Below are 6,000 nucleotides of genomic sequence, written 5' to 3' on the forward strand. Positions count from 1 at the left end.
AAGACTGGATCTGAAAAAAGGTGTAGCCACGAGGGACGCTAGAAAGAACAATAGTGAACAGAATGATCACAAGTGGAAACATGATGGTGGTCACAAGAAAAGGCCGATAAGAAAGGAAAGACTGCACCAGAAGGCAACATAAACAAGAAGCCTTACGTGGAGTATCCCCAATGCCCTATTTGTAAGAGGAAGCATTAAGAAGAATGCATATACAAGACTAAAGGTTGTTTCAATTGTGGAGAAGAGGGTCATATCAAGAAGGATTGCCCAATATTGAGAAACTAAAAGAAGGATGAGAAGCTAGTACCAGTTAGGGTTTACGCTCTTACAAAATGCGAGGCTGAAGCTAGCAATACAATAGTATCAGGTCAGATCACTTTCTCTGGAAAGCCATTCAATGTTTTATTCAATTCAGGAGCAATGCATTCCTTTGTCTCTATGAAAATGATTGATAACTTAGATAAACCCTGCGAACTTTTTAGAGATAATTTTGCCACTGAACTACCCTCGGGGGAAAGAATGATATCTTGTAGAGGGGTGTGTAGCGTTGTAGTTAGAATTGAAGATAGAGAGTTACCCATAGATTTGATCAAGTTAGACCTTAAGGACAATGATGTAGTATTAGGCATGGACTAGTTAGCAAAACCTGGAGCAACAATAGACTGTAAGGGCAAGATAGCGCAAAAAGAACTCAATATAAGGCAATGGAGGTGGCTGGAGCTAGTAAAGGACTATGATTGTGAGATTTTGTATCATTTCGGAAAGGCTAATGGCGTGGCAGAAACTTAAGAGGATAGCGCAACACTCACAAGATGATATTAAGAAAGTCTAGAATTGATTTAATAACTGGACAACTGGCCGACCTCACGATCAAGTCAACACTTATGGAGGAAATTAAGGAGAAACAACAAGAGGATGAGTTTTTTCTTAAGAAGAGGGAACCACTACAAAGCTCAGATAATGCTGACCTTTCAATGACAAATGAAGGAATAGTACCATATAGAAATTGTGTGTGTGTGCCAGACAAAGGTTAATTAAGATATAGTGTTGACGGTGAGAACTCATCAACGATAGAGGATCAGAAAACTCAGAATGTATTGCAAAAACTATGTAGGAAGAGGATAGAAAGAAATTGAAGGAGTGAAATTGAAGATGCAGAACTACAATGGAGTGAAAATAGTATATTCCTTAACTGTCTGAGCATACAAAGAATTTTCCAACCCCCTAGTCTGAGGGATGGAAGTCTATTTATAGTTGGGCTGTAATGACCATTGATACATGGTGGTCCCAGGGACAAGAATGTATGCAGGTACATTGTCAGGGTCGTGGTGCAAGGCGTTGTGGTGTCGGCTCTGGTACATGGTCGATGGTGCTTAGGTAGTGCCTCCACTCTTTGTATGGGTTCGTACCACCACTACTTGTCTGACACGGATGTCAGGGTCATGCCTCTGTCCTCTTTAGGGTTGTACACCACACACTCATATATGTACCTTGTACTTGATGGTTCTTCTTGCACGTTCAAGTCATGTCTTTTCTCCAAGCTTCCTCCCATTCTGATAAGTGTGAGAAAGATTGCATATTACTAGAAGGAACAAGCTTAGTCACCTTCACCAATCTTTGCTTGATATTCAATGACGATGGGGTCTCCACTAGTGTTTCTAGTGCATATACATGAGATTTCATACGTACACGCCGCGAGGAACTAGGGTGGGAGTGTGTGTTGTTGGTGACATCTACTTTAGGAGACAATTAGGGTCTCTTCAATAAGGCACGAGTCAAGCGATTCCACTCGAAGCCCTTGTCACATAGTATCCTTTATGTGTGGGTAAAGAGAAGGGTTTTTGTGCAAAGTTGCGGGTATAACACACGCAATGGCTCGCAAAGGGCGGCAGGTGGCAACTCGACAAGGTCTGGATATGACGAGGTGTTAACGGGTGATGGGTCACCAAGGCCCTTGCATAGCGAGGCCCTTCTTGCGATGTACCCAGGCGGCTACCAGGGCCCTCCCATAGCGAGGCCATCAATGAAGTCGTATGCTGGTGATGGTTTCCAGGGCCCTCGCATAGTGAGGCTATCAGTCAAAATCGTACGCGGATGACCCATGCTAAGGCCCTCGCATAGCGAGGTCTTCAATCATAGCCATACGTGGGTGACCCTTGCTGGGGCCCTCACATAGCAAGGCCATTAACGAGGAATGAAGGTTGGAATGCACTTACAAAGCATGAAAGTTGCCTTATGTCTTTAGCGATTTTCCTATACTCACTTGCTCCTAAGTCTCTGAGCACAATTTTAAGTGTGTTTGTAGACTCTTTCTTATGCTCTTCGTGTGATATGTATGGCGTTCATGCTTCGTTTTCCTTGAAGGGGTGTGGAAGGCTCACCTTTTGAATGATATCTTGTGGTGAATGAGGAAACACAAAATGGACCTTGGTTGTGTATTTATTTGTAGTTCATAAAGAAACACAAAAAAAACTAACTTTGGTGATGATCCAAGTGTGTCCATAAGATGGAATGAGGGCCAACCATTTCTAAGCGCGGATCCCAAGGTTGTCAAGACTCTTGATCCCCACCATTCATCTGGATTTGATCTAATGGCTAGGAAGACTTGATTTTCCTTATAAATACCCCAAGACTTGGATTCATCTCTTCACACCAAAACGTGTGTAGTATAGTGTTATCTCATTTGAGCTATTTCTAAGAGATCAAAGGTTCTATCCCTCATAGAGGCATCTTCGAGGTAGTTTTCGCCCCTTTTCATCAGATTCATCTTCCTTTTTTATTTTTTTATTTTTTATTTGTTCTTCCTCATACCATGTTTGCATTGTAGGGGTTCAAGGTGTTCTCTCGTTGCTAAAGGTCCGCTCTTTTTTGTCGTTCGATCCTTCTTCACATGCCTAATAGCCTATCCTTTCACATTTGTGGATTCACATATACACACCTAGGTATACCCTCCTCCCCAAGTATTACACATGTCTCTTTTATCTTTTCTACGAGGGTAGGATCATAGGTTGGTATGTACCTATTCCTTAAGGGTTTTTTATTCTCATCGCTCACTAGGCGCATATGCATGGGTCCTTTTCTAACACCCTTTACACTCATGTTGTATATATAGGGTTGTCTTCATGCACACATGTCACTGAGCCTTAGCTTGCCCATGGCGTCTGGAGGGTCTTTTAAAGGTTCGCCTGGTGTTGAGTATATCGAGTTGTCATCCTTTGACTCTAAGGCCAATGTTTGCAAACCCTCTCCAAATGGGGGTGTGCGAATGCTCTACCTATAGAGGTTATCCTACCTTAGGCAGAAGGCATGGAGCCTTGAGAATGAACTCGAATCTGTTACTAGTGGTGGGGTATAGGTTTCACCCCATGGCATGAAACATATGTCTCCCGACTAAAACCAACCCTTCAAGATTGTATAGCCGAAATTTCATGAATAGAGGAAAACCTGGAACTTGAACCACCATCTTCCTATGGTAATGAAGCCCTAATCAATGGGGGTCCTGCCCGTGGGGGTGCTGATTGCGATCCATTTGAACCTGAGTTCCTTTCCATGGTTTTTTCCATGTTTCCTCGTCTGTCCCCTGCCGTACGTCATAGGGTCAAGCAGTATGCGGGTAGACATAAGACATGTAGAGGGCCTTCTAGGGGGTTGATGAAGTCAGTCACTCACAAACCACCTACTATCTCTGTCTAGGTACCAAACTTACCGAGGGAGATCCTTGAAGATTCTGAGGATGCGAGCATCGTGTCTCCTCTTACCCAGATTAAGCTTTCCAACATGCCGAAGGCCCATCAACTGTCACCTAACATCAACTTCATCATTCCATCTTGCAATGACCATGCATATGAGCCACTTGAGGGGCTTGTAGCATTCAGCGACTCATTAATCAAGTCTGGTGGGTTCTTGTTGCTTCACCCCTTTTTTGTTAAGGTACTCGATTATATTTAGCTGGCACCTCTCCAATTGTCACCCAACTCTTGGGTTGTGCTTAGTTGTTTGTACGTATTCTATAAGCAAGTGCACTCTCGGGGCCCTTCCAAGAGTGAAGTCCATCATCTGTACACTAGTAGGGCAAACCCAACAGCCCCTGGCTTCTATCAGCTCCAGAAAGTCGTGGCTCTTATAGGGTACCCCCTCGTGGAGGGTTCTATTTCTAATAGGGGCTTGTTGAAGAGTGACTTTTTCTTCACCCACAATGTATCCACTCAACATATGCATTTCAACACATAAAGTAAGTTTTTTTTCTACCTTGAGTGCAAATATAAGAAAAAAATTCTTTACCCCTCTCTTCAGGTTCATTTGACCACAATTATTTCTGTTTCTTGACCATAGGTCTTGAAGGGGTTGTTGGCCCTACCTTGAGTCCGGCAGCCTGCGATCGTGTGGCGAAGATCCTGGCTGTACTGGCCTCACGCAAATAGGCCTGTAGCATTTTTATGGAGGGCAATCTCTATTCGTACAAGTTGTAATCTCCAGATCAAGTCGTTTCCTTTTGCCCTATCTTATCCAAATCTACCATCCCGAGGGTAATAGGTGATGATGAAGATGATGAAGATTATAACAACTCTGAGGGTGACCAGATGGATACGGAAGATGAGGTCATGTTTAAGGTCCTTGGCTGGCGGGGCAGGGAATGTTGCTGACGATGGACATATTATTGGCGTTACTTGTCGGGTCCTGCGACCAGTGCTTGGTGGCGAGTTTGTTTTAAATACCCATGCTCCCGCCTCTCCTATCCCAAAGAGGAATTCCGTCCTACCTTCTTTTGGCGATGCCTTTCCACCCTTGGGGGCGCATTTGGGGCAGGCGTCTTCGGGTGCCTCTCTTCCCAAAGAGTTGACGCTAGGCCGCTCTGATCATCGTGCTTTTGTGGATGGATCAAGACCTTCCTGGTCTAAGCATGCATCAACAGGTATACATGTCTCCCCCCGCCGAGCTCATACTTCCATTTCCTGGGGTATCCTTTGGTGAGCCAATACGGAGAAGCCATGAGCCATTACATGGGCAATATTTTTGAAGGTGAGTGGGGGTCTATGTATGAAATTCCAGATGTCGAGTTGGGTGAGGCTTATATGCGAGCCTCTATGCAGGTACTTGTCAAAACACTTAATGTATGTTTTTCAGTTTTAATATCGCCTAACCATTGATGTTTTGTTTTATTTCTTTGTCTTTAGTTATGCTTCCATCTTGGGTCACCAATTTGTCGCCTCAAGCTCCTCATCCCCACAACGGTTACAGCTCAAGCTTGAGGGGGTGATGAAGAATCTCTCTGTGGCTGAGATAGAGAAAGATAGTTTGGCCACACGGGTCTGCAATTTGGAGGGCCAGCTTGCTGAAGCAGTTCGCCAGAGGGATGCTGCACTGGCCAAGGTTTCTTCGACCTCTCACTCCAATACTAGACTTAAAGCCAATATTCACACCCTAAATGAGAAGATGAACGCGCTCAAGGTTGAGCTTGTAAATGTCAAGAATGGCATAGTTGAGCGCATGTTGCACGTCGTGTGGAGGACCAATCCTGACGTTGACTTGTCTCCCTTTGTAGAATATGTGATTGGGAAAATTACTGAGTGGAATGGTCGGGGTGGAAACCCATAGGCCCCTTTTCAAGGCCTACTTATATATATAATGTTGTTTTGTAACCTTCTATGTTTTTTCTTTTTCATGGATCTTATTTTGGTTATATGTGGAACTCTTTACATCTGAGGTTCTTTTAAGTTCTCCTTTGTGTGTAGAACTTTTATATATAGGACCTCTTCTTATCTTTGTACTGACTGGGAGGATGTATTGGCCTTCTTAGCCTTTGTCATCCACTTTTGGTTATCATGCCTAAGGGTCTTTGATAAGTCCCTCTTCTTTGATGAATTCTTTATGTCTTCCTTGGACTGGTGATGATAGTCTTTTTGGTGCACCTTGACTATACTTGTAAGGACATGTTAACCCTTTGGGTTCGTGGCATCCTTTTATATTCTTTGCGCGCACTTGTTATTTTTTGCGATAATC

Source organism: Humulus lupulus, chromosome 5 (assembly GCF_963169125.1).
Source record: "Humulus lupulus chromosome 5, drHumLupu1.1, whole genome shotgun sequence".
Lineage (NCBI taxonomy): Eukaryota > Viridiplantae > Streptophyta > Magnoliopsida > Rosales > Cannabaceae > Humulus > Humulus lupulus.